Raw genomic sequence first — 14,731 nt, 5'->3', positions numbered from 1 at the left:
CCAGCCTTGCCACTGGGGGGAGGTGGGGGTTTTTACAGTAAAACTATACCATACCTGCTGTAGTTTCTACGCCTGTGCGCGTTAAGTACTTAACCTATCATATACCGAGTTATAATTACGATAACGATGCTTAACTACACACACTCTACAGTTATCCCATTTCCTATGCACGTGATGATTACGGCCTAGAAACACTTGGACAAGGTATACCAGACCAGCAAGGATGAGGATGACTTGCTTGACTACTAAGCCTCCAACAGACTGTCTGAGGAGAGAAGCAAAGTGAAAGACAGACCAGCGGAGGGTTGAAAAACTACCCAAACCGTCGTAAGGCAAGCCATGAGTTATCGTCAAACATCTGCTTAGAGGCTGGAATTTCGAGGTCACAGTTTTTGCTTTCATAAAGTACCACTGGACATGGTGGATTCCACGAATGAGAAACAGGTTTATCTATCTTCGTCTCGTGGCTTTGAATTTGCCCTTGACAGCCCATTAGCATTTGGCGTTGCCAGCGTACATAACCAATCAGGCATAAACGTCTAACAATTCAAAAGACACTCTTTTAAAATTCAAACTGAACTCTGAGGCAGATTTCGTTTCGTTGCGAGAAACCAGGACGTTCTACATACACTTAACAATGGCTTTTCGTTACACTGAGCCACGAAATGCACAAAATATGTGAAGATTCTCTGACGAGTAACGGGCAAAAATAGTCTCAGACAGTGGGTGAACCTGTGGGCGTTTCAGGTGTGTCGTAACCATGCCAAATGAATCAGGCTCCACAACTCGGTCCTGAACATAGGAGCAATCATGGTAAATCCTCAGGGCCGGTGGTAGGAGCACAATTGCTCGGGCCCCAGCTAATTCGTAAACAGAAAACCGACTTCGCATACCAGGTTTAAGCTGCTTAAATTCCCAATTAATGTGAAGCAATAACTATAAAGCTAATGTTAACGAATTACTACGAGGCAAGCAATAATGGTCATAAAGAGATGTTTGCAGCAAGGTGAGAAAAGAGAATTTACCAAATGCAAGCTTACGAGGGGGATTCGCCTGTAATCAAATTCTGTACCCACGATACACTAACACGAAACTCATCAACTTCAATGTTCGTGTTGGAAACTACAAAAGCCCATTTTCAAAAACCACTACACTGCTAGATTGATAAAATAAACTCGTCTTTCTGAGGTGTAGTCCACATAAACAGACACACACATAGGTATATATCATCACGTCATATTCAAATTTCCAGTCATCCACACTTTTCATCATCAAATTTTCGACACTCTTCACTCTCGTCCATCATATTATTTACACTGCACATTCTGAAGAGAAGCCATCTATTATCATTTCCACGCGTACATTACGTCTACAAGATCGGTTTTCTCGTCACGCAAGCCTCATTCTGCACAACCAAGACGGAGATACATGGTACGATAATTGGTGCAAGGCAAACAGCCAGTTGACAGCAAATTCATCTTAACAGCAGTGTTCAGAAACTAGTCAGAAACATAGCAATTCCGGATATTACTTGGTAAAGTTAGAAATAACTGGGAACGCCGCGTACATGGAATAAGACTGGCTCAAACAGTGTTACCCAACAGGACACACTACGCACTCACTACAGTCAAACAAGCAAAAAGGGGAAGACACGGTCGGGTAAATAAACAAAATGCCGGGAGAATTGATCTTATGTAATACAAGGATACGTTGAGGCCCACTGGCGTAGAACTCATACGCCATTCTCCTCAATACTCACATAAGTTAAAGTCCAATCGTGGCGTAAACAAGATTTCTATGCGCAAACAAAATGATAGTGATAAATTTCATCTGTTTGGTGATCGGATCTCTCAGTCTTTCTCTGATTCCCATGATCTATAATGCCAATAATTCTATAAGCGAAGACATCCATTATGAGAAAAAAGTTATAAGCACAATGCAGCAACACTGACCTATTCTGTGAAACTATTCCCAACCCAGCAACACTTTGACCTATTCTGTGAAACTATTCCCAACCCAGCAACACTATGATCTATTGTGAAACTATTCCCAATTCAGCAACACTTTGATCTATTCTGTGAAATTATTCCCAATGCAGCAACACTATGGTCTATTCTGTGAAACTATACCAACGCAGCAACACTATGATCTATTCTGTGAAACTTCTAACGCAGCAACACTATGATCTATTCTGTGAAACTATACCCAACACAGCAACACTATGATCTATTCTGTGAAACTATTCCCAACGCAGCAACAATATGATCTATTTTGTGAAACTTCCCAACGCAGCAATATTATGGTCTATTCTGTGAAACTTCCAACGCAGCAATACTATGATCTATTCTGTGAAACTATACCCAACGCAGGAACACTATGATCTATTCTATGAAACTAAACCCAACACAGCAACACTGATCTATTCTGTGAAACTATTCCCAACGCAGCAACACTATGATCTATTCTGTGAAACTGTTCCAAGATGTTAGAAACTAAACCCAAACTCTCAAGTGAATGAAGGCATTACATCAGACTCCTACACTGTGCCTGCTATCAAAGTTCCTACTAGCCACTTTGGGGTTGGAATTGAACCGGTCAAGTTGTCAGAACGTTACAAATCTGTCGCCATGCATGATTAAATTTCATTGGTTCCCTCCCGTTAAATCAATTTCGAGACAGATTCGGCTCGTACCGTTAAATTCAGGCTCTCGGGTTTTTCAAAGCATTCTCGATGTGGAGTGTTGCAGGTTCACACATCCTGATGTTCAATTTGTTTCGACATCAAAAGATTTCACTCCTGCTCTCCTACCTAAAAGAAAAAAAAAAAATGTCCTGAATACGCACTTAGACGAATCTTTGCTAAATTCGACCTGCTTCAAAAATTTACGATGGGTCGAGAAAGCTAATCGGCTACTTGCTAAATTAGGTATAAAGAAATACATTTGTTACGACGCATCTTGATGTGAATGCCGCATTGTACAATCTCTGGAAATGTAATAACAAACATTATCAATTACCTAATGCACTTTTCAAAAACATTATCATGAATGGTGCTGTTCAACCTATCCATCCAACTTCAATGAACTTGATCTCGCACACCACGGTCAACTTTTTCTGCTCGGAGTAAATTCGGGACACACACACACTTACAAGGCCTCGAAATGCAAATAAAGAATATGTAAATGACGTTATAAAACGCAATGTCTATCCCATTAGAATTTTTTCCCCTGTAAATGCCAGTAGCTAACTGGAAACATGTTTTGACACATTAAAATGAACGACGAAAACCAAATATGCATCTTATACTGCACGAAATACTACCAAACCAGTTATTAATTACGTGATCCTCAATTACAAAAATAATGAACTTTAATAATTAACTAGTGAACAGATGTGGTGGGTCAAACATAATTGAGGAATTTTCGTAAGTCGGAGATTCGACCCATCTTGCTGGACATCTAACTGCTGCAGCAGATGCTGAAATTCCCTACCACGGCCAGACTATCACCTTGTAAGAGGTGCAACTATTTCGTTTTTACATCTAGGTGTGCTCGGACCTTCAGACTGGTGGGAGAAAAAAAGTCAAGGTAAACGAGGCAATCATAATACGATATACTCTCATGCTCTCATCTTATACTTGGAATTTCCATGATGCATCATTACGAATAAACCCGAAACTAATTGTAAACCTATCAACACCCTTCGCTCGGTTTACCATCTCTACGAACAACAGAACTATGCATAGAAAATGTTCATATTATTCTCCAAAACATGAAGATTGCTCTTATAACAGCTCTAACTCTTCTAGGAACAGGATGTTGAAATTTCAAATGGTCTCTGCATGTGTTTATTAACATTTGACACATTATAATCATTTCCGCCGCTTTAAAAAAAAAAACCTCGCAATGTATCATAATAATGTGGAAGAAGTCTGGCCAAACACCTAGCCCCCTTACTTGGCTGTGCCTCACACCAGCAAGCGTGGACTGGAATAAATGAGGTTCACTGTTGTTGTCCTTCGCGTTAACTCTTGGCGAGCTGGACCTGGCTGGCTGGCTGGCCAGGTGACTCGCTTATCGACTTGTTCAAATTGGTCAAGGAAGACATACAACAGGACTCAACGAGTCGCCGCATGTGACTAAAAGCCAGCGGGTAAGAAGCAGAGGAAACTAAACATTATGGAAACTGCATAAACGTCCTATAATGGAGAGAATTCATTTAAAGCGGTCTATACCACAGGTACGCAACGCCACAGGTTAGAAAACTTAATTCCCGCCATCATTCAAGTTCAAAAGTTGCTGAATGAGACTTGTGTGTGTTCCAACTTACCTTGGGGATGTGGAGAACGTGCGGAGCGTTGTGCTTGCACCAGCAGAAGTCAAAGATTTGTGCGATAACTCCTTTTTTTTTTATCACTCGAGGATTGTGTCACGCGAGGTAAATAACAACTCCCACACAACTCGTCAGGTAAAGCGGTATCACCTGTGAAACTCTGGTGGCCACAACAAAACTTTTTGATACAACACAGCCAATTATTCCACTCCTCGTGAACTAGCGACCGAACACAAAAAAAAGGGCTTTCCAATCGAACTTTTCCTAGATCTTATACCGTCATCCTCAGTACTGGACGAGAAAAATTTTATATTCACCGACGTTGAGCAGCGCGAGGAACACGACCTCACACAACGGCAGCCACTGCTCGACTGAAGAGGGCGCACCAGTCGCGGCGCATTCAACTCCCCGCGCACAGGGGGTTACCAGTTACCATTTTACCACCACCTAACCCGACTGAAAAAAAAAAATATATATATATATATACATCAGATTCTTATTTTCCATATCATTAATATGAAATATCAATTAACTTGTTAATTTCCCGATGAAAATGTAAAAATCAACCACAAGCATAATGAAGTCTGATACCGCTATTTGTAGCGGTGGCGTAATATCCAATTATTTTAGTACCAGTCCGTAAAACAAATGAGCATAAGACGGATATCTAAACCCTGCTTTGTGCTCCTCAGAAGCAGACTACACCGTAAGCTAGCACTCGTGAGGCTAAACACGCAGCGTGACTGTAAGGTTTTAAGTAAAGCGTATCACAGTTACTGAATGTAATTTATCGTAACGGTGACCACGCCCACCCCGGGCCTGGCGCGGCAGAGCGTGGAGGTGGCGGCCCTGGTTCAACTTTGCAGCAGTCACCCGCATGGGAGACACACACACACACACACACACATGGAATGGTTACGGCACAAATATTCAGTAAGTACAAAACATCACTGAAATACGATATCACACCTCTGCTTGAGCCAAGAGGATCATAAACGAAGTAAATCAAGTAAACTCAACCACTCGCTTTAAGGAATAGCCACAGCGACAGCAAAATCCAAAATGTAACTCGGATTTAATTTCATACAAGAAGGAGCTCTTTCACCTCTCGGGACCAGGTCAGATAATGTGGCATCTATTTAACTTATCGTCTTGCTCGTACAGACATGAATTACTGGATCTGCCTTAAACAGCTTATCTTTAAGTTTGTCAATGGAGCACAGATTATCTTTTAAAGCTGTCAATGGAGCACAGATTATCTTAAAGCTATCAATGGAGCACATGTTATCTTAAAGCTGTTAATGGGGCACAGAATATCTTTTAAAGCTGTCAATGGAGCACAGATTATCTTTTAAAGCTGTCATGGACCACAGATTATCTTAAAGCTATCAATGGAGCACATGTGAGCACAGATTATCTTTTAAAGCTGTCATGGACCACAGATTATCTTAAAGCTATCAATGGAGCACATGTGAGCACAGATTATCTTTTAAAGCTGTCAGTGGAGCATAGATTATCCTTTAAAGCTGTCAATGGAACACAAATTATCTTTTAAAGCTTTTAATGCAACACATATTATCTTTTAAAGCTGTTAGTGGAAAACAATTATTTCAAAGCTGTCAGTGCAGCTCAGATTATCTTAAAGCTGTCAATGCAGCACTGATTATCTTTAAAGCTGTCAGTGCAGCACAGATTATCTTTAAAGCTGTCAATGCAGCTCAGACTATCTTTTAAAGCTGTCAATGGAGCACAGATTATCTTTTAAACCTTTTAATGCAGCACATGTTATCTTTTAAAGCTGTTAATGGAGAATAGATTATCTTAAAGCTGTCAATGCAGCTCAGATTATCTTTTAAAGCTGTCAATGAAGCACAAATTATCTTAAAAGCTGTCAAAGGAGCACAGATTATAATCTGAAAAGCTGTCAATGAAGCACAAATTATCTTAAAAGCTGTCAATGGAGCACAGATTATAATCTTAAAGCTGTCAAAGGAGCACAGATTATTATTCAAGGCTATCAATGGAGCACAGATTATCTTTTTAAAGCTGTCAGTAGATCTTCATGCTTAAAGATAATTTCGTTCTGATGGCCTTCACATCCAGTGTCCACACTACTTCTGCTGGGAGCAATGTCCCCGATCCTATACTACAGTCATCTGGTTCATCTGGCGCTCCTGAACAAGACAAGACCCTTGAGCACGACGGTACGACCTTTGAGCACGACGGTACGACCCTTAAGCACGACGGTACGACCTTTGAGCACGACGATACGACCCTTGAGCACGACGGTGCGACCCTTGAGCACGACGATACGATCCTTGAGTACGACGGTACGATCCTTGAGCACGACGGTACGATCCTTGAGCACGACGATACGATCCTTGAGCACGACGACACGACCATCGAGCACGAAGGTACGACCCATGAGCACGACGATACGACCCATTCAACACGACGGTACGACCCTTTAGGTATGTGTTGTCCTGAACTTTGACCTAGTCCTTCATGGAGCGGGTCAAAGACCACCGACTGCCCACCCTACCCCAAGGGTCGTTACTGTCGTGAATATAAAGAGGTCAAATATGGGATGCGTGTGAGTTCAAGGATTCATACAATGATTCAGCTGTTGCCACACGAATGGAAAAGGTGAGGAGGAGGAGGAGGAGGAGGAGGAGGAGGAAGGAGAGGGAAGAGGGTGGAGGGATAAGTAAGGATGTGTCGTGTTCTGGAAGTATATTGGGGAATGTCGTGCATGTACACGCCACTCTCTCTCTCTCTCTCTCTCTCTCTCTCTCTCTCTCTCTCTCTCTCTCTCTCTCTCTCTCTCTCTCTCTCTCCAACATCATCAAGCAACAACCAATTACTCATGCGGTGAGCGCTACGCGCGCTAGCCCTGCCTCGTGGCAAGGTCTCGTAGAAGATAGCGAAGCACTTTCCCTACGTCGCAACGGCCCAGCAAAAACTCCGTCTTACATACAGAGAGCTGGGCAGGTACTCTCTCTCTCTCTCTCTCTCTCTCTCTCTCTCTCTCTCTCTCTCCAAAGCTTTCTCCACTTTGCTGGTAACAGTCCTTCCCTCCGACATCCCTCCACAACAAGCAACTTCCACATCCCTCCACAGCAAGCGTGTTCCACATCCCCTCACAACAAATACGTCCCACATCCCTCCACAACGAGAATGTTCCACATCGCTCCACTACCATGAGGATCAATATAGCCCCTCCTCTCCATGGCCATCATTTGTAGTTCACAACTCCCTACAACATTCACAACACTATGAGGGGAAACTCACTCGCGTCCCTAAACCATTTAAATGCTTATTATCACACAGGTTCCCCATATCCAGAGTTCGTACCTGTGGCATTTAACATCCCTTGCTCATCACCATGCCATGCCACACCCTGTCGAACCCGCTCCCCCTCTGCATTTGCCACGCCAACGTACATACGTCCAACGGGGATAGAAAGCAGATTGCTTTTTCCCTCGCCCAGTGTATGTCAGGCTAAGAAGTGCCCCACACGCCACAGATGCTCGGGACTTTACTCCCACGCCCGCACAAAACAACCCTGTAAATTGCTGACATTACGTTCCCGAGGATGAAATACATTGCAGTTGCTTCCAGCCGCTCTGTAAAATTCTTACCTCCCCCCCATGGAAATGATGGCCGGTGAGATTTCAGCTGGACCCATACTGCCAACATAGGAGGGAGTGTGATCTGGGGTAACAGGCAGGCTGCCAGACACTGACTGACCCCCCCACCTTTCAGAAAGTATTGTGCAATCACAGAACACGACGTCATACCGTTGAACGAGAAGGTTCAACACGACCTAATACCGTTGAGCAAGACGGTACAATCCTTTTAAGCACGACGGTACTGATCCTTCAGCCGAACGGTACGATTTTTGAACATCAGAGGGACGGTGACGATTGAGGTTCCAAAAAGCCGCGCCATCACACCTAAGTTACGTACCGCCTCGTTCTAAGACCGTACCGTCGTGGTGGTCAAATGTCGTACCGTCGTTGCTCAAGGATCGTACCGTCGTGCTCGACGGGGTTTATGACATGACTCCCGACACAGATCTCGACGTGGTGTCTGGCCAACACCCTCTCCTTCCTGATACTCCCCATCTGACACCATCCCCAGCATCCCTCATTCCCAACACCATCTCCGTCCTGATACTCTCCATCTGACACCATCCCCAGCATCCCTCATTCCCAACACCATCTCCGTCCTGATACTCCCCATCTGACACCATCCCCAGCATCCCTTATTTCCAACACCATCTCCTTCCTGATACTCCCCATCTGACACCATCCCCAGCATCCCCTGTCCCGTGGTTGCATCCATGGAACTGAACACCTGGGGATCTTTCAACCCACCTTTGTAGCTGGCATAACATCATCCATTCATCTCTGTACAGGCACTCGAGTCTGCCCAGCGCCTGGACGTGGACCGGTATAAACCAAACCACAATTACTGTGAGATGATCGTTACTGGTGCAACGATCGTTAGTGCAATGATCGTGACTGGTGCAATGATCGTTACAGGTGCAATAATCGTGTATAACAGAAGTATAACTGAAGGCCAGGCGGATGATATGCGTCTCATGTGCGGCGATGGCCTTCACCGGGTATGGTGAAATATATTAACATACCATTCATATGGTGTGTGTGCGTGTGTGTGCGTGTGTGTGTGTGTGTGTGTAATATAGATCACGATATATGGTTTTCTTAGGATGTACTTCGACGGGTTCTGTGCACAGAAATGCCTACCTGTTAACGAGCAGAATGTACGTTCTTACACTATGAACCAAAACGACTGTGGTATGGTTTGAGGGGGCCCAGGGCGACTCTGCAGAGTGAGCCTGGGTGAAACTGATCTCACACTCGCTAATCACCCAGGAGGAGGAGGAGGAGGGGAAAAAAAAGGGCGGGAGGTTGGGGGTAAGTAGCGTTTTGTTGCTAGCCAAAAGCTGTTCCAGTCGAGCGTAAAACCTTACAGCCGTTTCAGTGGTGGGATGAAGGAATGTGATTCTCCTTCCAGTGATGAAAAGGTTCCGATCGGGTATCAGGGCAACATCGAGAGCATTTTTTTCTTCTCGTCATAAGGAACATAACTTGAGTCTATATTTTCTACGTGACGTCCAGTCATACCCAGATGTTCTTGTCGCTTGTGACAGTGGACGACTGTACGTGCACCAGCAGATGCTCAAGGGGACTGGTCAATGTGGAGCGGAGGCACAAACCCAGGTAGCTGAAGGGGGATGGGCAACTTAGGTTGGCTGAGCAGGCCCGACCTACAGCCAATCAGAAATGCCGTCACGGACCTCCACATACCTACAGCCAGCACCCGAGGGCACCCATCCTGTCCAGTTTATGAGAAAGTTATGATCCTGAACACCAGAGGGAGATTGGGATGGGAGCGTGGACGGGGCGGTGAGAGGAAGGGGGTGATGGCGGTGGTGGTTGCTGAAGAGGAGGGAATGGTAGTGCGGGTGGTGGTGGGGTGGAAGATGGTTGCGCCGGTTGAGTGGAGGAGGGAAGGGGTAAGCAACAGTGAGGATGGTAAACATGACAGGTCGACTGTGTTCATACAATCATACAAGAGATAGGTAGATAGACAGATATAGATAGATAAACTAAAAGGTAGATAGATAGATAGATAGATAGATAGATAGAGAGAGAGAGAGAGAGAGAGAGAGAGAGAGAGAGAGAGAGAGAGAGAGAGAGAGAGAGTTCCTCAGCCATCCATTACGCCTGCGACAGACTATTCTCCCCGAGTGAACCAGTCGGCTCCACAGCCCCCGCAGTATTTCCAACCTCACTCGGAAAAAAAAAATAAAAAAGAAAGAGAGGAGTTTGCAGTGGCTGGCCGTTCTTCACAGTGTGGCAGTAATTACACGGGGGGGCCCAATACGGCGTATATACAAGTTCCGGGCCCAACTCGGGCCACTGCCACTGTGGACGTGATGGATCGTTAAGGCGTTTCCACTGGAGAGACAACAGCGTCACGAGAATCATCAGGTCCTGGGGCAGTTGGCTGTTAAACTTCTGCAGGAGGGCGTTAGCGAGGTCCTCCTACGTTTTATGACCTGGTGTCTTCTCCGTCTCCTTCAGGAGTCCAATCTGAACACATCTGAAGACTTGTAACTAAACCTTTTTGTTACATTTTTTTTTTTCATATGGAAAACATCTGTCTGCTGCTGTAGCATCCCATAGTTTGTGTGTAAATGTAGTAACCACTTGAAGATTGGCTGTAATGATACCTCCTCCTCCTCCTCCTTCCCTCGAACAGCTAAACTGAGGTTTTGTTCCTGCTTTTTAAAAAGTCTTCTGTTCACATCACCTTCCTTCCTTCGAGGGTCAGGTCTGCGAGCACTTGCGGAGCCCAGATTAATCCTAATTTTTTGTCTTTAACTTTTTTTTCTTTCACTCGAGAGATATGGCTTCAACTAGTGAGTGTTTTGGGCCGAGCCATGTCGGTCACTATATAAAAACAAAAGGTGAAAATGAATGAAAAATAAACTCAGTTATTCTATTCTCTAAATCGCCATGGCTTCGACTGAAACTTGCTTCCGTCCTGAACAAAATTGATTTGAAAAACATCTAAGAACAGAGCTTAGCCCTGAAAGTGATGGTTGTGAAGTGGTACCTGGGTACCACCAAGTTTAGGAGTAACCCATCGCTTCCAGAACGTACCATATGGCTCCGTCCAACGAGAGCCAGCCAGAGCTCCAGATGGATCCCGTGGTGTTTACTACACGTTCGAGATCCTCCCTAGAGACGGGCCAAGGAAACAAAATGAACTGTTGCATCGTCAGAGTACAACTCGTCAAAAGAAAAAAAGAGGAGGTCCTTGAGGCTACATAATAGCCATAGAACAATGTGTACCGAACCACCACCACAACAAACTCGAACCCATGTCCTCACGAACGTAAATGGTGACAAGTGTAAGTGTACTCCCCTCACCCCACCAACAGAACAAGCCCGTGCCATAAGCCACCAAACAAAGCCAGCAGACTCATCACCCACCCCTACACACACACACACAAACACACATACACACACATTCGTGTAAACAATCACACACACACACACATTCGTGTAAACAATGAGATATTCGTGACCGCATCTTTCTTCACTAACGGTGCAAGCTGACCCACTCTCAAGTCCACCAAGTCTCGCAGACTCCCAACATACAAGGTACAAGACGTCTTCTTCACCAACAAACCCACTCAACCACATATGCAAATTAAGTACGTCATCTGCTATTTATCAACGATTTCACTGAATCACGTCTACGCAACGACTTAAATTTGAAGAGTCCGGTTACTCAGTGTTTTATCACGGCTCTGTGCCACCGCCACGCTCTTTCCTTACGACATCAACCACGGAGACAAAGGGCACAACATTGAAGATTTGCCGGACTTCCACAACGCTCGTCTAGCTTAGCTAAGTTAGGTTGCGTTACATCAAGTTACGTTAGGTTACACTAGGTTAGGTTAGCTTAAGCTTGGTTAGAATAAGTTGGGTTAATTTAGCTTAAACTAGGTTAGGTTAGCTTAAGCTAGGTAAGGTTAGGTTGGCTTAAATTACGGTTAGGTTAGTTTAGTTTAGGCTAGGTTAGGTTAGGTTAGGTTAGGTTAGGTTAGGTTAGGTTGGTGGGTTGGGTTGGGTTAAGTTTAGATTACGTCAAGATACAAACCCAACCTAGCCTAGTCAAAAACATGGGGTAGAGAGGGGGGGAGGAGGAGGAGGCGGTAAGGGCCAGTCTCCAGCTGATCCGAGACAAAAATGCTGAGGTGAGCCTCCTCTGCCTCCTATTGACAACGAAATCTCCCACACTTTTTTTTCCTTTTTTTTGCGACGGAACGCAACACATGGTCGCGTATCAACACCTCTACTTTGTCGTCATAATAGCGCCTGCACTTTGGAATAACATCAGTCTTACAGGATCATAATATCACCAAATCCTTGTATGAAGCTGAATTGAATGTCTGCGGAGACATCATTTAAAACACACACACACACACACACACACACACACTATATATATATATATATATATATATATATATATATATATATATATATATATATATATATATATACTGTATATTTATATATATGCTCAGAGATAACTTTTTCCTTGGTAATTGGTCATTAGCAGCTACTGTTGGCGAACCCATCACTCCGCGATGGCAACACTGCCACCAAGGTCCCCCACACACTGTACCCATCACGAATCTTTTTTTTTCTTTCTTTTTTTTTTTCTATCACTCTCGCCAACACACGTGTACCCGAAGCGCACCCAAGCGGACTGCAGCCATAATAACGTTACGAGAACTACGCAGCCCCGAAAACATTCCTCATAAAGAATTAAGTCGAACGTTATCTTCTCCAAGTGCAACACATGCGCAAGACTTCTGCGCATCCTCCACACACACAATTCAAATAAGCGAGAACTCGACACAGTTCCCAAATGGTTGGCGTCTCCCAAACGACAGATAACTGTGGACAAGACATATTTAGCATCTTAATCAACCTGCTGTTGCCGTATATGTATATCAAAACACTTGAATATTGTAAAAGGGCATATCATATATATTTTAGATACTGTCGGGCACTGCCACGTCTTCCTGCACCTGCAGGAGAAGACTACAGGCCTCACCCTGCTGCCATACATATAAACATGACACGTAAACAACAGGAAATCCAACAAACACTTCCGAGGTTGGAATTGTAATCCCTGTATATTTCATGATATACAGCCGAGAGAAAAATGGCTTCTCCGCTGGAGGAATTCTAAGTGGAAACTTCCAAGGGTTCTTGAACATTTCCAAGTTATTTTAACATGGGGCAGCAGCGTCTCCCCTGGATTGTTTATGTGGGAAAACACTCAAGAAGTGTGAGTGGGAAACTGGAAATACATCACACGCAACTGACGGGTCGTCGTCCGTGCACGCACTAGTTCGAATACAGGGCGCCCCAGTCGGCCCACAGCCAACCCAGGCGCTCATTCTTTCGTTTGGGAGCTAGTCGACAAATGGGTACCTGGTTTAGACTGGAGTATATATATATATACAAATGGTAAACGAAAAAGTAACAAATTTCTAAATGATAGCGATAACCACAACCAGATCATAAAACTAAACTAAATACAACGCATTCAAATACACGACCTCAAAAGAAGTATTTGTTATAAGAAAGACTTTCCTTCCTCCACTCAGTCGAGGCTGCTAATGACCAAACCATCGTTCTGGGGAGATAACAGGACCATTACTGCTTCAGGAGATGTGTGTAGCACATCAACATCCCGTAACAAGTCCATTTGGTTTAGTCTCCCCGCTTGATGTCAATGAAAAATAAGAAATACTTTCTGGCGTTCACCTCTGCTAGCGCACAGCCTAGCCAGCAAAGTAATACATGCCAACGTCACCTCGACTCGTTACCATTACCCTCTAATCCCTTGTACGTGACTATACCATGTTTGAGCATGAAGGTGCGAACCCTTCGGTACGATGATTATACTCCTGATCACGACCGTACGACCATTTGGTACGATGGAGTCATCAGACCCTTAATTATGCTCAAACATCGTATGGTCGTACGCCTGTCGTAGTGTTAAGCTCAGATGTCGTACCGATACTCTCCAGGCTTGAATAGTCATATATATATCATCATCATCAACTGTCTTAGAAAAAAAAACAACTGTAAATCTATTTACAAACTTCCACGTGATTTTTACCCAAAACTGACCTTGGTCATTTGGCCCACGTAATCATATCTTCGAGACGTCTCGCTTGAACGAACATGGACGCACGGGGTCGGGATTTCAGATTGTAAATTGGTTCTCCAATTCCTTGATCCGGCTAATGGGAGTAGAAATAGGGCCAATGGTTACGGATAGATACACATAAGTGGTGTAGGCTACAAATATTCAACCCGTGTTTCAGATCCATGTATAGCGTATACTTGCACTGTACGTCATATCATGGCGACATCATGTGCACAGAGGTTGAACTGTAGATTATGATTCACTTGACAATAATTGATCGGCTAGTTAATGTTTGGAGAGAGAGAGAGAGAGAGAGAGAGAGAGAGAGAGAGAGAGAGAGAGAGAGAGAGAGAGAGAGAGAGAGAGAGAGAGAGAGAGGTTCAGTCGCACTCAATGGTCGTACCGTCGCACTCAAGGCTCTTACCACCGCACTCCAAGGGTCGTACCGTCGCACTCAAAGGTTGCATCATCGCACTCATCAGGGGTCGTATCGTCTAGCTCAAGATTCGCACCATCGCACTCAAGGGTCGTACCATCGCACTCAAGGCTCGTACCACCGAACTCCTAGGGTCGTACCATCGCACTCAAGGGTCGTACCATCGCACTCAAGGCTCGTACCACC

At 44.4% G+C, this 14,731-nt stretch overlaps 1 protein-coding gene across 1 annotated transcript in view; it reads right to left on the bottom strand.

The window, feature by feature from the left end:
• LOC139765693 (fasciclin-2-like) overlaps positions 1 to 4,717 on the bottom strand; it is a 276,821-nt gene extending 272,104 nt beyond the window's left edge. The window contains exon 1 of the mRNA XM_071693461.1: positions 4,330 to 4,717. The gene's annotated coding sequence lies outside the window, so the exon portion shown is untranslated. The remainder of the gene's footprint in view (positions 1 to 4,329) is intronic.
• Between the last annotated feature and the right edge of the window lie 10,014 nt (positions 4,718 to 14,731).

Source organism: Panulirus ornatus, chromosome 55 (genome assembly GCF_036320965.1).
Source record: "Panulirus ornatus isolate Po-2019 chromosome 55, ASM3632096v1, whole genome shotgun sequence".
NCBI lineage: Eukaryota > Metazoa > Arthropoda > Malacostraca > Decapoda > Palinuridae > Panulirus > Panulirus ornatus.
This window is presented reverse-complemented; position numbering and strand designations above follow the sequence as displayed.